This window comes from Phalangium opilio, unplaced genomic scaffold, assembly GCF_054372755.1.
Source record: "Phalangium opilio isolate 3A_F unplaced genomic scaffold, DU_Popi_V2 ptg000090l_1, whole genome shotgun sequence".
NCBI classification, from domain to species: domain Eukaryota; kingdom Metazoa; phylum Arthropoda; class Arachnida; order Opiliones; family Phalangiidae; genus Phalangium; species Phalangium opilio.
The window spans coordinates 904,228-919,649 of NW_028324195.1; the positions used below are offsets into that span (position 1 = coordinate 904,228).

Sequence of the window (15,422 nt, forward strand, 5' to 3'; positions counted from 1 at the left end):
ACCCTAAGCGAGTATCATACCCTTAGACCAACGGACGAAAAATGACAATGAAACTTGCTCAGCTCGTAGGCCTACAATTTAACTAGTTGCATTTAAATAGTCGCTAAATTACTTCTGGAAAAACTCGGGTCCGTCCGGGATTTGAACCCGGGACCACTCACACCCTAAGCGAGTATCATACCCTTAGACCAACGGACGAAGTATGACAATGAAACATGCTCAGCTCGTAGGCCTACAATTTAATTAGGTGCATTTAAATAGTCGCTAAATTACTTCTGCAAAAGTCGGGTCCGTCCAGGATCTGAACCCGGGACCACTTGCACCCTAAGCGAGTATCATACCCCTAGACCAACGGACCATGAGTGTAACAAAAACACGCTCAACTTATAGGCCTAACCTTTAGTTAGTTGCATTTAAATAGTCACTAATTTACTTCTGCAAAAACTCGGGTCCGTCCGGGATTTGAACCCAGGACCACTCACACCCGAAGCGAGTATCATACTCCTAGACCAACGGATCATGTATGACCCTGAAACATGCTCATCCCGTAGGCCTACCTTGTTGTTAGTTGTGTTTAAATAGTCACTAAATAACTTCTGCAAAAACTCGGGTCCGTCCGGGATTTGAACCCGGGACCACTCGCACCCTAAGCGAGTATCATACCCCTAAACCAACGGACCATGAGTGTAACAAAAAAACGCTCAACTTATAGGCCTAACCTTTGGTTAGTTGCATTTAAATAGTCACTAATTTACTTCTGCAAAAACTCGGGTCCGTCCGGGATTTGAACCCGGGACCACTCGCACCCTAAGCGAGTATTATACCCCTAGACCAACGGACCATGTGTGTAACAAAAACACGCTCAACTTATAGGCCTTCCCTGTAGTTAGTTGCATTTAAATAGTCACTAATTTAATTCTGCAAAAACTCGGGTCCGTCATGGATTTGAACCCGGGACCACTCACACCCGAAGCGAGTATCATACTCCTAGACCAACGGATCATGTATGACCCTGAAACATGCTCATCCCGTAGGCCTACCTTGTTGTTAGTTGTGTTTAAATAGTCACTAAATAACTTCTGCAAAAACTCGGGTCCGTCCGGGATTTGAACCCGGGACCACTCGCACCCTAAGCGAGTATCATACCCCTAGACAAACGGACCATGAGTGTAACAAAAACACGCTCAACTTATAGGCATAACCTGTAGTTAGTTGCATTTAAATAGTCACTAATTTACGTCTGCAAAAACTCGGGTCCGTCCGGGATTTGAACCCGGGACCACTCACACCCGAAGCGAGTATCATACCCTTAGACCAACGGACGAAAAATGAAAATGAAACATGCTCAGCCCGTAGGCCTACAATTTAACTAGTTGCATTTAAATAGTCGCTAAATTACTTCTGGAAAAACTCGGGACCGTCCGGGATTTAAACCCGGGACCACTCACACCCTAAGCGAGTATCATACCCTTAGACCAACGGACGAAGTATGACAATGAAACATGCTCAGCCGAAGGCCTACAATTTAATTAGGTGCATTTAAATAGTCGCTAAATTACTTCTGCAAAACTCGGGTCCGTCCGGGATTTGAACCAGGGACCACTCACACCCGAAGCGAGTATCATACCCCCAGACCAACGGGCCATGAGTGTAACAAAAACACGCTCAACTTATAGGCCTAACCTGTAGTTAGTTGCATTTAAATAGTCGCTAAATTACTTCTGCAAAACTCGGGTCCGTCCGGGATCTGAACCCGGGACCACTCGCACCCCAAGCGAGTATCATACCCCTAGACCAACGGACCATGAGTGTAACAAAAACACGCTCAACTTATAGGCCTAACCTTTAGTTAGTTGCATTTAAATAGTCACTAATTTACTTCTGCAAAAACTCGGGTCCGTCCGGGATTTGAACCCGGGACCACTCACACCCGAAGCGAGTATCATACTCCTAGACCAACGGATCATGTATGACCCTGAAACATGCTCATCCCGTAGGCCTACCTTGTTGTTAGTTGTGTTTAAATAGTCACTAAATTACTTCTGCAAAAACTCGGGTCCGTCCGGTATTTGAGTCCAGGACCACTCGCACCCTAAGCCAGTATCATACCCCTAGACCAACGGACCATGTATGACCCTGAAACATGCTCATCCCGTAGGCCTACCTTGTTGTTAGTTGTGTTTAAATAGTCACTAAATAACTTCTGCAAAAACTCGGGTCCGTCCGGGATTTGAACCCGGGACCACTCGCACCCGAAGCGAGTATCATACCCCTAGACCAACGGACCATGTATGACCCTGAAACATGCTCATCCCGTAGGCCTACCTTGTTGTTAGTTGTGTTTAAATAGTCGCTAAATTACTTCTGCAAAACTCGGGTCCGTCCGGGATTTGAACCCGGGACCACTCACACCCTAAGCGAGTATATACCCTTAGACCAACGGACGAAGTATGACAATGAAACATGCTCAGCTCGTAGGCCTACAATTTAATTAGGTGCATTTAAATAGTCGCTAAATTACTTCTGCAAAACTCGGGTCCGTCCGGGATCTGAACCCGGGACCACTCGCACCCTAAGCGAGTATCATACCCCTAGACCAACGGACCATGAGTGTAACAAAAACACGCTCAACTTATAGGCCTAACCTTTAGTTAGTTGCATTTAAATAGTCACTAATTTACTTCTGCAAAAACTCGGGTCCGTCCGGGATTTGAACCCGGGACCACTCACACCCGAAGCGAGTATCATACTCCTAGACCAACGGATCATGTATGACCCTGAAACATGCTCATCCCGTAGGCCTACCTTGTTGTTAGTTGTGTTTAAATAGTCACTAAATAACTTCTGCAAAAACTCGGGTCCGTCCGGGATTTGAACCCGGGACCACTCGCACCCTAAGCGAGTATCATACCCCTAGACCAACGGACCATGTATGACCCTGAAACATGCTCATCCCGTAGGCCTACCTTGTTGTTAGTTGTGTTTAAATAGTCACTAAATAACTTCTGCAAAAACTCGGGTCCGTCTGGGATTTGAACCCGGGACCACTCGCACCCTAAGCGAGTATCATACCCCTAGACCAACGGAACATGAGTGTAACAAAAACACGCACAACTTATAGGCCTAACCTGTAGTTAGTTGCATTTAAATAGTCACTAATTTACTTCTGCAAAACTCGGGTCCGTCCGGGATTTGAACCCGGGACCACTCGCACCCTAAGCGAGTATCATACCCCTAGACCAACGGACCATGAGTGTAACAAAAACACGCTCAACTTATAGGCCTAACCTGTAGTTAGTTGCATTTAAATAGTCACTAATTTACGTCTGCAAAAACTCGGGTCCGTCCGGGATTTGAACCCGGGACCACTCACACCCGAAGCGAGTATCATACCCTTAGACCAACGGACGAAAATGACAATGAAACATGCTCAGCTCGTAGGCCTACAATTTAACTAGTTGCATTTAAATAGTCGCTAAATTACTTCTGGAAAAACTCGGGTCCGTCCGGGATTTGAACCCGGGACCACTCACACCCAAAGCGAGTATCATATTCTTAGACCAACGGACGAAAAATGACAATGAAACATGCTAAGCTCGTAGGCCTACAATTTAACTTGTTGCTTTTAAGTAGTCGCTAAAATACTTCTGCAAAACTCGGGCCCGTCCGTGATTTGAACCCGGGACCACTCGCACCCTAAGCGAGTATTATACCCCTAGACCAACGGACCATGTGTGTAACAAAAACACGCTCAACTTATAGAACTTCCTTGTAGTTAGTTGCATTTAAATAGTCACTAATTTACGTCTGCAAAAACTCGGGTCCGTCCGGGATTTGAACCCGGGACCACTCACACCCGAAGCGAGTATCATACCCTTAGACCAACGGACGAAAAATGAAAATGAAACATGCTCAGCCCGTAGGCCTACAATTTAACTAGTTGCATTTAAATAGTCGCTAAATTACTTCTGGAAAAACTCGGGACCGTCCGGGATTTAAACCCGGGACCACTCACACCCTAAGCGAGTATCATACCCTTAGACCAACGGACGAAGTATGACAATGAAACATGCTCAGCCGAAGGCCTACAATTTAATTAGGTGCATTTAAATAGTCGCTAAATTACTTCTGCAAAACTCGGGTCCGTCCGGGATTTGAACCAGGGACCACTCACACCCGAAGCGAGTATCATACCCCCAGACCAACGGGCCATGAGTGTAACAAAAACACGCTCAACTTATAGGCCTAACCTGTAGTTAGTTGCATTTAAATAGTCGCTAAATTACTTCTGCAAAACTCGGGTCCGTCCGGGATCTGAACCCGGGACCACTCGCACCCCAAGCGAGTATCATACCCCTAGACCAACGGACCATGAGTGTAACAAAAACACGCTCAACTTATAGGCCTAACCTTTAGTTAGTTGCATTTAAATAGTCACTAATTTACTTCTGCAAAAACTCGGGTCCGTCCGGGATTTGAACCCGGGACCACTCACACCCGAAGCGAGTATCATACTCCTAGACCAACGGATCATGTATGACCCTGAAACATGCTCATCCCGTAGGCCTACCTTGTTGTTAGTTGTGTTTAAATAGTCACTAAATTACTTCTGCAAAAACTCGGGTCCGTCCGGTATTTGAGTCCAGGACCACTCGCACCCTAAGCCAGTATCATACCCCTAGACCAACGGACCATGTATGACCCTGAAACATGCTCATCCCGTAGGCCTACCTTGTTGTTAGTTGTGTTTAAATAGTCACTAAATAACTTCTGCAAAAACTCGGGTCCGTCCGGGATTTGAACCCGGGACCACTCGCACCCGAAGCGAGTATCATACCCCTAGACCAACGGACCATGTATGACCCTGAAACATGCTCATCCCGTAGGCCTACCTTGTTGTTAGTTGTGTTTAAATAGTCGCTAAATTACTTCTGCAAAACTCGGGTCCGTCCGGGATTTGAACCCGGGACCACTCACACCCTAAGCGAGTATATACCCTTAGACCAACGGACGAAGTATGACAATGAAACATGCTCAGCTCGTAGGCCTACAATTTAATTAGGTGCATTTAAATAGTCGCTAAATTACTTCTGCAAAACTCGGGTCCGTCCGGGATCTGAACCCGGGACCACTCGCACCCTAAGCGAGTATCATACCCCTAGACCAACGGACCATGAGTGTAACAAAAACACGCTCAACTTATAGGCCTAACCTTTAGTTAGTTGCATTTAAATAGTCACTAATTTACTTCTGCAAAAACTCGGGTCCGTCCGGGATTTGAACCCGGGACCACTCACACCCGAAGCGAGTATCATACTCCTAGACCAACGGATCATGTATGACCCTGAAACATGCTCATCCCGTAGGCCTACCTTGTTGTTAGTTGTGTTTAAATAGTCACTAAATAACTTCTGCAAAAACTCGGGTCCGTCCGGGATTTGAACCCGGGACCACTCGCACCCTAAGCGAGTATCATACCCCTAGACCAACGGACCATGTATGACCCTGAAACATGCTCATCCCGTAGGCCTACCTTGTTGTTAGTTGTGTTTAAATAGTCACTAAATAACTTCTGCAAAAACTCGGGTCCGTCTGGGATTTGAACCCGGGACCACTCGCACCCTAAGCGAGTATCATACCCCTAGACCAACGGAACATGAGTGTAACAAAAACACGCACAACTTATAGGCCTAACCTGTAGTTAGTTGCATTTAAATAGTCACTAATTTACTTCTGCAAAACTCGGGTCCGTCCGGGATTTGAACCCGGGACCACTCGCACCCTAAGCGAGTATCATACCCCTAGACCAACGGACCATGAGTGTAACAAAAACACGCTCAACTTATAGGCCTAACCTGTAGTTAGTTGCATTTAAATAGTCACTAATTTACGTCTGCAAAAACTCGGGTCCGTCCGGGATTTGAACCCGGGACCACTCACACCCGAAGCGAGTATCATACCCTTAGACCAACGGACGAAAATGACAATGAAACATGCTCAGCTCGTAGGCCTACAATTTAACTAGTTGCATTTAAATAGTCGCTAAATTACTTCTGGAAAAACTCGGGTCCGTCCGGGATTTGAACCCGGGACCACTCACACCCAAAGCGAGTATCATATTCTTAGACCAACGGACGAAAAATGACAATGAAACATGCTAAGCTCGTAGGCCTACAATTTAACTAGTTGCTTTTAAGTAGTCGCTAAAATACTTCTGCAAAACTCGGGCCCGTCCGTGATTTGAACCCGGGACCACTCGCACCCTAAGCGAGTATTATACCCCTAGACCAACGGACCATGTGTGTAACAAAAACACGCTCAACTTATAGAACTTCCTTGTAGTTAGTTGCATTTAAATAGTCACTAATTTAATTCTGCAAAAACTCGGGTCCGTCCGGGATTTTAACCCGGGACCACACACACCCGAAGCGAGTATCATACCCCTAGACCAACGGACCATGTATGTCCCTGAAACATGCTCATCCCGTAGGCCTACCTTGTTGTTAGTTGTGTTTAAATAGTCGCTAAATTACTTCTGCAAAACTCGGGTCCGTCCGGGATTTGAACCCGGGACCACTTACACCCTAAGCGAGTATATACCCTTAGACCAACGGACGAAGTATGACAATGAAACATGCTCAGCTCGTAGGCCTACAATTTAATTAGGTGCATTTAAATAGTCGCTAAATTACTTCTGCAAAACTCGGGTCCGTCCGGGATCTGAACCCGGGACCACTCGCACCCTAAGCGAGTATCATACCCCTAGACCAACGGACCATGAGTGTAACAAAAACACGCTCAACTTATAGGCCTAACCTTTAGTTAGTTGCATTTAAATAGTCACTAATTTACTTCTGCAAAAACTCGGGTCCGTCCGGGATTTGAACCCGGGACCACTCACACCGGAAGCGAGTATCATACTCCTAGACCAACGGATCATATATGACCCTGAAACATGCTCATCCCGTAGGCCTACCTTGTTGTTAGTTGGGTTTAAATAGTCACTAAATAACTTCTGCAAAAACTCGGGTCCGTCCGGGATTTGAACCCGGGACGACTCGCACCCTAAGCGAGTATCATACCCCTAGACCAACGGACCATGTATGACCCTGAAACATGCTCATCCCGTAGGCCTACCTTGTTGTTAGTTGTGTTTAAATAGTCACTAAATAACTTCTGCAAAAACTCGGGTCCGTCTGGGATTTGAACCCGGGACCACTCGCACCCTAAGCGAGTATCATACCCCTAGACCAACGGAACATGAGTGTAACAAAAACACGCACAACTTATAGGCCTAACCTGTAGTTAGTTGCATTTAAATAGTCACTAATTTACTTCTGCAAAACTCGGGTCCGTCCGGGATTTGAACCCGGGACCACTCGCACCCTAAGCGAGTATCATACCCCTAGACCAACGGACCATGAGTGTAACAAAAACACGCTCAACTTATAGGCCTAACCTGTAGTTAGTTGCATTTAAATAGTCACTAATTTACGTCTGCAAAAACTCGGGTCCGTCCGGGATTTGAACCCGGGACCACTCACACCCGAAGCGAGTATCATACCCTTAGACCAACGGACGAAAATGACAATGAAACATGCTCAGCTCGTAGGCCTACAATTTAACTAGTTGCATTTAAATAGTCGCTAAATTACTTCTGGAAAAACTCGGGTCCGTCCGGGATTTGAACCCGGGACCACTCACACCCAAAGCGAGTATCATATTCTTAGACCAACGGACGAAAAATGACAATGAAACATGCTAAGCTCGTAGGCCTACAATTTAACTAGTTGCTTTTAAGTAGTCGCTAAAATACTTCTGCAAAACTCGGGCCCGTCCGTGATTTGAACCCGGGACCACTCGCACCCTAAGCGAGTATCATACCCCCAGACCAACGGACCATGTGTGTAACAAAAACACGCTCAACTTATAGAACTTCCCTGTAGTTAGTTGCATTTAAATAGTCACTAATTTAATTCTGCAAAAACTCGGGTCCGTCCGGGATTTTAACCCGGGACCACACACACCCGAAGCGAGTATCATACCCCTAGACAAACGGACCATGTATGACCCTGAGACATGCTCATCCCGTAGGCCTACCTTGTTGTTAGTTGTGTTTAAATAGTCGCTAAATTACTTCTGCAAAACTCGGGTCCGTCCGGGATTTGAACCCGGGACCAATCACACCCTAAGCGAGTATATACCCTTAGACCAACGGACGAAGTATGACAATGAAACATGCTCAGCTCGTAGACCTACAATTTAATTAGGTGCATTTAAATAGTCGCTAAATTACTTCTGCAAAACTCGGGTCCGTCCGGGATCTGAACCCGGGACCACTCGCACCCCAAGCGAGTATCATACCCCTAGACCAACGGACCATGAGTGTAACAAAAACACGCTCAACTTATAGGCCTAACCTTTAGTTAGTTGCATTTAAATAGTCACTAATTTACTTCTGCAAAAACTCGGGTCCGTCCGGGATTTGAACCCGGGACCACTCACACCCGAAGCGAGTATCATACTCCTAGACCAACGGATCATGTATGACCCTGAAACATGCTCATCCCGTAGGCCTACCTTGTTGTTAGTTGTGTTTAAATAGTCACTAAATTACTTCTGCAAAAACTCGGGTCCGTCCGGTATTTGAGTCCAGGACCACTCGCACCCTAAGCCAGTATCATACCCCTAGACCAACGGACCATGTATGACCCTGAAACATGCTCATCCCGTAGGCCTACCTTGTTGTTAGTTGTGTTTAAATAGTCACTAAATAACTTCTGCAAAAACTCGGGTCCGTCCGGGATTTGAACCCGGGACCACTCGCACCCTAAGCGAGTATCATACCCCTAGACCAACGGACCATGTATGACCCTGAAACATGCTCATCCCGTAGGCCTACCTTGTTGTTAGTTGTGTTTAAATAGTCACTAAATAACTTCTGCAAAAACTCGGGTCCGTCTGGGATTTGAACCCGGGACCACTCGCACCCTAAGCGAGTATCATACCCCTAGACCAACGGAACATGAGTGTAACAAAAACACGCACAACTTATAGGCCTAACCTGTAGTTAGTTGCATTTAAATAGTCACTAATTTAATTCTGCAAAAACTCGGGTCCGTCCGGGATTTTAACCCGGGACCACACACACCCGAAGCGAGTATCATACCCCTAGACCAACGGACCATGTATGACCCTGAAACATGCTCATCCCGTAGGCCTACCTTGTTGTTAGTTGTGTTTAAATAGTCGCTAAATTACTTCTGCAAAACTCGGGTCCGTCCGGGATTTGAACCCGGGACCACTCACACCCTAAGCGAGTATATACCCTTAGACCAACGGACGAAGTATGACAATGAAACATGCTCAGCTCGTAGGCCTACAATTTAATTAGGTGCATTTAAATAGTCGCTAAATTACTTCTGCAAAACTCGGGTCCGTCCGGGATCTGAACCCGGGACCACTCGCACCCTAAGCGAGTATCACACCCCTAGACCTACGGACCATGAGTGTAACAAAAACACGCTCAACTTATAGGCCTAACCTTTAGTTAGTTGCATTTAAATAGTCACTAATTTACTTCTGCAAAACTCCGGTCCGTCCGGGATTTGAACCAGGGACCACTCACACCCGAAGCGAGTATCATACTCCTAGACCAACGGACCATGTATAACCCTGAAACATGCTCATCCCGTAGGCCTACCTTGTTGTTAGTTGCATTTAAATAGTCGCTAAATTACTTCTGCAAAAACTCGGGTCCGTCCGGGATTTGAACCAGGGACCACTCACACCCGAAGCGAGTATCATACTCCTAGACCAACGGATCATGTATGACCCTGAAACATGCTCATCCCGTAGGCCTACCTTGTTGTTAGTTGTGTTTAAATAGTCACTAAATAACTTCTGCAAAAACTCGGGTCCGTCCGGGATTTGAACCCGGTACCACTCGCACCCTAAGCGAGTATCATACCCCTAGACCAACGGACCATGTATGACCCTGAAACATGCTCATCCCGTAGGCCTACCTTGTTGTTAGTTGTGTTTAAATAGTCACTAAATAACTTCTGCAAAAACTCGGGTCCGTCTGGGATTTGAACCCGGGACCACTCGCACCCTAAGCGAGTATCATACCCCTAGACCAACGGAACATGAGTGTAACAAAAACACGCACAACTTATAGGCCTAACCTGTAGTTAGTTGCATTTAAATAGTCACTAATTTACTTCTGCAAAACTCGGGTCCGTCCGGGATTTGAACCCGGGACCACTCGCACCCTAAGCGAGTATCATACCCCTAGACCAACGGACCATGAGTGTAACAAAAACACGCTCAACTTATAGGCCTAACCTGTAGTTAGTTGCATTTAAATAGTCACTAATTTACGTCTGCAAAAACTCGGGTCCGTCCGGGATTTGAACCCGGGACCACTCACACCCAAAGCGAGTATCATATTCTTAGACCAACGGACGAAAAATGACAATGAAACATGCTAAGCTCGTAGGCCTACAATTTAACTAGTTGCTTTTAAGTAGTCGCTAAAATACTTCTGCAAAACTCGGGCCCGTCCGGGATTTGAACCCGGGACCACTCACACCCTAAGCGAGTATCATACCCTTAGACCAACGGACGAAGTATGACAATGAAACATGCTCAGCTCGAAGGCCTACAATTTAATTAGGTGCATGTAAATAGTCGCTAAATTACTTCTGCAAAACTCCGGTCCGTCCGGGATTTGAACCAGGGACCACTCACACCCGAAGCGAGTATCATACTCCTAGACCAACGGACCATGTATAACCCTGAAACATGCTCATCCCGTAGGCCTACCTTGTTGTTAGTTGCATTTAAATAGTCGCTAAATTACTTCTGCAAAAACTCGGGTCCGTCCGGGATTTGAACCAGGGACCACTCACACCCGAAGCGAGTATCATACTCCTAGACCAACGGACCATGTATAACCCTGAAACATGCTCATCCCGTAGGCCTACCTTGTTGTTAGTTGCATTTAAATAGTCGCTAAATTACTTCTGCAAAAACTCGGGTCCGTCCGTGATTTGAACCCGGGACAACTCGCACCCGAAGCGAGTATCATACCCTTAGACCAACGGACGAAAAATGACAATGAAACATGCTCAGCTCGTAGGCCTACAATTTAACTAGTTGCATTTAAATAGTCGCTAAATTACTTCTGGAAAAACTCGGGACCGTCCGGGATTTAAACCCGGGACCACTCACACCCTAAGCGAGTATCATACCCTTAGACCAACGGACGAAGTATGACAATGAAACATGCTCAGCTTGAAGGCCTACAATTTAATTAGGTGCATTTAAATAGTCGCTAAATTACTTCTGCAAAACTCGGGTCCGTCCGGGAATTTAACCAGGGACCACTCACACCCGAAGCGAGTATCATACTCCTAGACCAACGGACCATGTATGACCCTGAAACATGCTCATCCCGTAGGCCTACCTTGTTGTTAGTTGTGTTTAAATAGTCACTAAATTACTTCTGCAAAAACTCGGGTCCGTCCGTGATTTGAACCCGGGACTACTCGCACCCTAAGCGAGTATCATACCCCTAGACCAACGGACCATGAGTGTAACAAAAACACGCTCAACTTATAGGCCTAACCTGTAGTTAGTTGCATTTAAATAGTCACTAATTTACGTCTGCAAAAACTCGGGTCCGTCCGGGATTTGAACCCGGGACCACTCACACCCGAAGCGAGTATCATACCCTTAGACCAACGGACGAAAAATGACAATGAAACATGCTCAGCTCGTAGGCCTACAATTTAACTAGTTGCATTTAAATAGTCGCTAAATTACTTCTGGAAAAACTCGGGACCGTCCGGGATTTAAACCCGGGACCACTCACACCCTAAGCGAGTATCATACCCTTAGACCAACGGACGAAGTATGACAATGAAACATGCTCAGCTTGAAGGCCTACAATTTAATTAGGTGCATTTAAATAGTCGCTAAATTACTTCTGCAAAACTCGGGTCCGTCCGGGAATTTAACCAGGGACCACTCACACCCGAAGCGAGTATCATACTCCTAGACCAACGGACCATGTATGACCCTGAAACATGCTCATCCCGTAGGCCTACCTTGTTGTTAGTTGTGTTTAAATAGTCACTAAATTACTTCTGCAAAAACTCGGGTCCGTCCGTGATTTGAACCCGGGACTACTCGCACCCTAAGCGAGTATCATACCCCTAGACCAACGGACCATGAGTGTAACAAAAACACGCTCAACTTATAGGCCTAACCTGTAGTTAGTTGCATTTAAATAGTCACTAATTTACGTCTGCAAAAACTCGGGTCCGTCCGGGATTTGAACCCGGGACCACTCACACCCGAAGCGAGTATCATACCCTTAGACCAACGGACGAAAAATGACAATGAAACATGCTCAGCTCGTAGGCCTACAATTTAACTAGTTGCATTTAAATAGTCGCTAAATTACTTCTGGAAAAACTCGGGACCGTCCGGGATTTAAACCCGGGACCACTCACACCCTAAGCGAGTATCATACCCTTAGACCAACGGACGAAGTATGACAATGAAACATGCTCAGCTCGAAGGCCTACAATTTAATTAGGTGCATGTAAATAGTCGCTAAATTACTTCTGCAAAACTCGGGTCCGTCCGGGATTTGAACCAGGGACCACTCACACCCGAAGCGAGTATCATACTCCTAGACCAACGGACCATGTATGACCCTGAAACATGCTCATCCCGTAGGCCTACCTTGTTGTTAGTTGCATTTAAATAGTCGCTAAATTACTTCTGCAAAAACTCGGGTCCGTCCGTGATTTGAACCCGGGACCACTCGCACCCTAAGCGAGTATCATACCCCTAGACCAACGGACCATGAGTGTAACAAAAACACGCTCAACTTATAGGCCTAACCTGTAGTTAGTTGCATTTAAATAGTCACTAATTTACGTCTGCAAAAACTCGGGTCCGTCCGGGATTTGAACCCGGGACCACTCACACCCGAAGCGAGTATCATACCCTTAGACCAACGGACGAAAAATGACAATGAAACATGCTCAGCTCGTAGGCCTACAATTTAACTAGTTGCATTTAAATAGTCGCTAAATTACTTCTGGAAAAACTCGGGACCGTCCGGGATTTAAACCCGGGACCACTCACACCCTAAGCGAGTATCATACCCTTAGACCAACGGACGAAGTATGACAATGAAACATGCTCAGCTTGAAGGCCTACAATTTAATTAGGTGCATTTAAATAGTCGCTAAATTACTTCTACAAAACTCGGGTCCGTCCGGGATTAGAACCCGGGACCACTCACTCCCGAAGCGAGTATCATACCCCTAGACCAACGGAACTGTATGACACTGAAACATGCTAAACTAATAGGCCTACAATTTTACTATTTGTGTTTAAATAGTCAATTACTTCTGCAAAACTCCGGTCCGTCCGGGATTTGAACCAGGGACCACTCACACCCGAAGCGAGTATCATACTCCTAGACCAACGGACCATGTATGACCCTGAAACATGCTCATCCCGTAGGCTTACCTTGTTGTTAGTTGTGTTTAAATAGTCACTAAATTACTTCTGCAAAAACTCGGGTCCGTCCGTGATTTGAACCCGGGACCACTCGCACCCTAAGCGAGTATCATACCCCTAGACCAACGGACCATGAGTGTAACAAAAACACGCTCAACTTATAGGCCTAACCTGTAGTTAGTTGCATTTAAATAGTCACTAATTTACTTCTGCAAAACTCGGGTCCGTCCGGGATTTGAACCCGGGACCACTCGTACCCTAAGCGAGTATCATACCCCTAAACCAACGGACCATGAGTGTAAGAAAAAAACGCTCAACTTATAGGCCTAACCTGTGGTTAGTTGCATTTAAATATCCACTAATTTACTTCTGCAAAAACTCGGGTCCGTCCGGGATTTGAACCCGGGACCACTCACACCCGAAGCGAGTATCATACCCTTAGACCAACGGACGAAAATGACAATGAAACATGCTCAGCTCGTAGGCCTACAATTTAACTAGTTGCATTTAAATAGTCGCTAAATTACTTCTGGAAAAACTCGGGTCCGTCCGGGATTTGAACCCGGGACCACTCACACCCAAAGCGAGTATCATATTCTTAGACCAACGGACGAAAAATGACAATGAAACATGCTAAGCTCGTAGGCCTACAATTTAACTAGTTGCTTTTAAGTAGTCGCTAAAATACTTCTGCAAAACTCGGGCCCGTCCGTGATTTGAACCCGGGACCACTCGCACCCTAAGCGAGTATCATACCCCCAGACCAACGGACCATGTGTGTAACAAAAACACGCTCAACTTATAGAACTTCCCTGTAGTTAGTTGCATTTAAATAGTCACTAATTTAATTCTGCAAAAACTCGGGTCCGTCCGGGATTTTAACCCGGGACCACACACACCCGAAGCGAGTATCATACCCCTAGACAAACGGACCATGTATGACCCTGAGACATGCTCATCCCGTAGGCCTACCTTGTTGTTAGTTGTGTTTAAATAGTCGCTAAATTACTTCTGCAAAACTCGGGTCCGTCCGGGATTTGAACCCGGGACCAATCACACCCTAAGCGAGTATATACCCTTAGACCAACGGACGAAGTATGACAATGAAACATGCTCAGCTCGTAGACCTACAATTTAATTAGGTGCATTTAAATAGTCGCTAAATTACTTCTGCAAAACTCGGGTCCGTCCGGGATCTGAACCCGGGACCACTCGCACCCCAAGCGAGTATCATACCCCTAGACCAACGGACCATGAGTGTAACAAAAACACGCTCAACTTATAGGCCTAACCTTTAGTTAGTTGCATTTAAATAGTCACTAATTTACTTCTGCAAAAACTCGGGTCCGTCCGGGATTTGAACCCGGGACCACTCACACCCGAAGCGAGTATCATACTCCTAGACCAACGGATCATGTATGACCCTGAAACATGCTCATCCCGTAGGCCTACCTTGTTGTTAGTTGTGTTTAAATAGTCACTAAATTACTTCTGCAAAAACTCGGGTCCGTCCGGTATTTGAGTCCAGGACCACTCGCACCCTAAGCCAGTATCATACCCCTAGACCAACGGACCATGTATGACCCTGAAACATGCTCATCCCGTAGGCCTACCTTGTTGTTAGTTGTGTTTAAATAGTCACTAAATAACTTCTGCAAAAACTCGGGTCCGTCCGGGATTTGAACCCGGGACCACTCGCACCCTAAGCGAGTATCATACCCCTAGACCAACGGACCATGTATGACCCTGAAACATGCTCATCCCGTAGGCCTACCTTGTTGTTAGTTGTGTTTAAATAGTCACTAAATAACTTCTGCAAAAACTCGGGTCCGTCTGGGATTTGAACCCGGGACCACTCGCACCCTAAGCGAGTATCA

General features: G+C 46.1%; 25 non-coding genes across 25 annotated transcripts; all 25 read right to left on the minus strand.

Annotated features, from left to right (window-relative positions):
* Positions 1-608: 608 nt before the first annotated feature.
* Positions 609-680, minus strand: TRNAP-AGG (transfer RNA proline (anticodon AGG)). Its single transcript has one exon. It is a non-coding gene; the product is annotated as a tRNA-Pro (tRNA).
* Positions 681-769: 89 nt separating this feature from the next.
* Positions 770-841, minus strand: TRNAP-AGG (transfer RNA proline (anticodon AGG)). Its single transcript has one exon. It is a non-coding gene; the product is annotated as a tRNA-Pro (tRNA).
* Positions 842-1,091: 250 nt separating this feature from the next.
* Positions 1,092-1,163, minus strand: TRNAP-AGG (transfer RNA proline (anticodon AGG)). The gene has a single exon. It is a non-coding gene; the product is annotated as a tRNA-Pro (tRNA).
* A 569-nt stretch (positions 1,164-1,732) lies between these two features.
* Positions 1,733-1,804, minus strand: TRNAP-GGG (transfer RNA proline (anticodon GGG)). The gene has a single exon. It is a non-coding gene; the product is annotated as a tRNA-Pro (tRNA).
* A 411-nt stretch (positions 1,805-2,215) lies between these two features.
* Positions 2,216-2,287, minus strand: TRNAP-CGG (transfer RNA proline (anticodon CGG)). Its single transcript has one exon. It is a non-coding gene; the product is annotated as a tRNA-Pro (tRNA).
* A 247-nt stretch (positions 2,288-2,534) lies between these two features.
* TRNAP-AGG (transfer RNA proline (anticodon AGG)) lies at positions 2,535-2,606 on the minus strand. Its single transcript has one exon. It is a non-coding gene; the product is annotated as a tRNA-Pro (tRNA).
* Positions 2,607-2,856: 250 nt separating this feature from the next.
* On the minus strand, positions 2,857-2,928 carry TRNAP-AGG (transfer RNA proline (anticodon AGG)). The gene has a single exon. It is a non-coding gene; the product is annotated as a tRNA-Pro (tRNA).
* A 249-nt stretch (positions 2,929-3,177) lies between these two features.
* Positions 3,178-3,249, minus strand: TRNAP-AGG (transfer RNA proline (anticodon AGG)). Its single transcript has one exon. It is a non-coding gene; the product is annotated as a tRNA-Pro (tRNA).
* A 1,050-nt stretch (positions 3,250-4,299) lies between these two features.
* On the minus strand, positions 4,300-4,371 carry TRNAP-GGG (transfer RNA proline (anticodon GGG)). Its single transcript has one exon. It is a non-coding gene; the product is annotated as a tRNA-Pro (tRNA).
* A 411-nt stretch (positions 4,372-4,782) lies between these two features.
* Positions 4,783-4,854, minus strand: TRNAP-CGG (transfer RNA proline (anticodon CGG)). Its single transcript has one exon. It is a non-coding gene; the product is annotated as a tRNA-Pro (tRNA).
* A 247-nt stretch (positions 4,855-5,101) lies between these two features.
* TRNAP-AGG (transfer RNA proline (anticodon AGG)) lies at positions 5,102-5,173 on the minus strand. The gene has a single exon. It is a non-coding gene; the product is annotated as a tRNA-Pro (tRNA).
* Positions 5,174-5,423: 250 nt separating this feature from the next.
* On the minus strand, positions 5,424-5,495 carry TRNAP-AGG (transfer RNA proline (anticodon AGG)). Its single transcript has one exon. It is a non-coding gene; the product is annotated as a tRNA-Pro (tRNA).
* Positions 5,496-5,744: 249 nt separating this feature from the next.
* TRNAP-AGG (transfer RNA proline (anticodon AGG)) lies at positions 5,745-5,816 on the minus strand. Its single transcript has one exon. It is a non-coding gene; the product is annotated as a tRNA-Pro (tRNA).
* An 889-nt stretch (positions 5,817-6,705) lies between these two features.
* On the minus strand, positions 6,706-6,777 carry TRNAP-AGG (transfer RNA proline (anticodon AGG)). Its single transcript has one exon. It is a non-coding gene; the product is annotated as a tRNA-Pro (tRNA).
* A 250-nt stretch (positions 6,778-7,027) lies between these two features.
* TRNAP-AGG (transfer RNA proline (anticodon AGG)) lies at positions 7,028-7,099 on the minus strand. The gene has a single exon. It is a non-coding gene; the product is annotated as a tRNA-Pro (tRNA).
* Positions 7,100-7,348: 249 nt separating this feature from the next.
* Positions 7,349-7,420, minus strand: TRNAP-AGG (transfer RNA proline (anticodon AGG)). The gene has a single exon. It is a non-coding gene; the product is annotated as a tRNA-Pro (tRNA).
* An 889-nt stretch (positions 7,421-8,309) lies between these two features.
* Positions 8,310-8,381, minus strand: TRNAP-GGG (transfer RNA proline (anticodon GGG)). The gene has a single exon. It is a non-coding gene; the product is annotated as a tRNA-Pro (tRNA).
* A 411-nt stretch (positions 8,382-8,792) lies between these two features.
* Positions 8,793-8,864, minus strand: TRNAP-AGG (transfer RNA proline (anticodon AGG)). The gene has a single exon. It is a non-coding gene; the product is annotated as a tRNA-Pro (tRNA).
* Positions 8,865-9,915: 1,051 nt separating this feature from the next.
* TRNAP-AGG (transfer RNA proline (anticodon AGG)) lies at positions 9,916-9,987 on the minus strand. The gene has a single exon. It is a non-coding gene; the product is annotated as a tRNA-Pro (tRNA).
* A 249-nt stretch (positions 9,988-10,236) lies between these two features.
* TRNAP-AGG (transfer RNA proline (anticodon AGG)) lies at positions 10,237-10,308 on the minus strand. The gene has a single exon. It is a non-coding gene; the product is annotated as a tRNA-Pro (tRNA).
* Positions 10,309-12,807: 2,499 nt separating this feature from the next.
* On the minus strand, positions 12,808-12,879 carry TRNAP-AGG (transfer RNA proline (anticodon AGG)). Its single transcript has one exon. It is a non-coding gene; the product is annotated as a tRNA-Pro (tRNA).
* A 726-nt stretch (positions 12,880-13,605) lies between these two features.
* Positions 13,606-13,677, minus strand: TRNAP-AGG (transfer RNA proline (anticodon AGG)). The gene has a single exon. It is a non-coding gene; the product is annotated as a tRNA-Pro (tRNA).
* An 88-nt stretch (positions 13,678-13,765) lies between these two features.
* On the minus strand, positions 13,766-13,837 carry TRNAP-AGG (transfer RNA proline (anticodon AGG)). The gene has a single exon. It is a non-coding gene; the product is annotated as a tRNA-Pro (tRNA).
* Positions 13,838-14,726: 889 nt separating this feature from the next.
* TRNAP-GGG (transfer RNA proline (anticodon GGG)) lies at positions 14,727-14,798 on the minus strand. The gene has a single exon. It is a non-coding gene; the product is annotated as a tRNA-Pro (tRNA).
* Positions 14,799-15,209: 411 nt separating this feature from the next.
* TRNAP-AGG (transfer RNA proline (anticodon AGG)) lies at positions 15,210-15,281 on the minus strand. Its single transcript has one exon. It is a non-coding gene; the product is annotated as a tRNA-Pro (tRNA).
* Between the last annotated feature and the right edge of the window lie 141 nt (positions 15,282-15,422).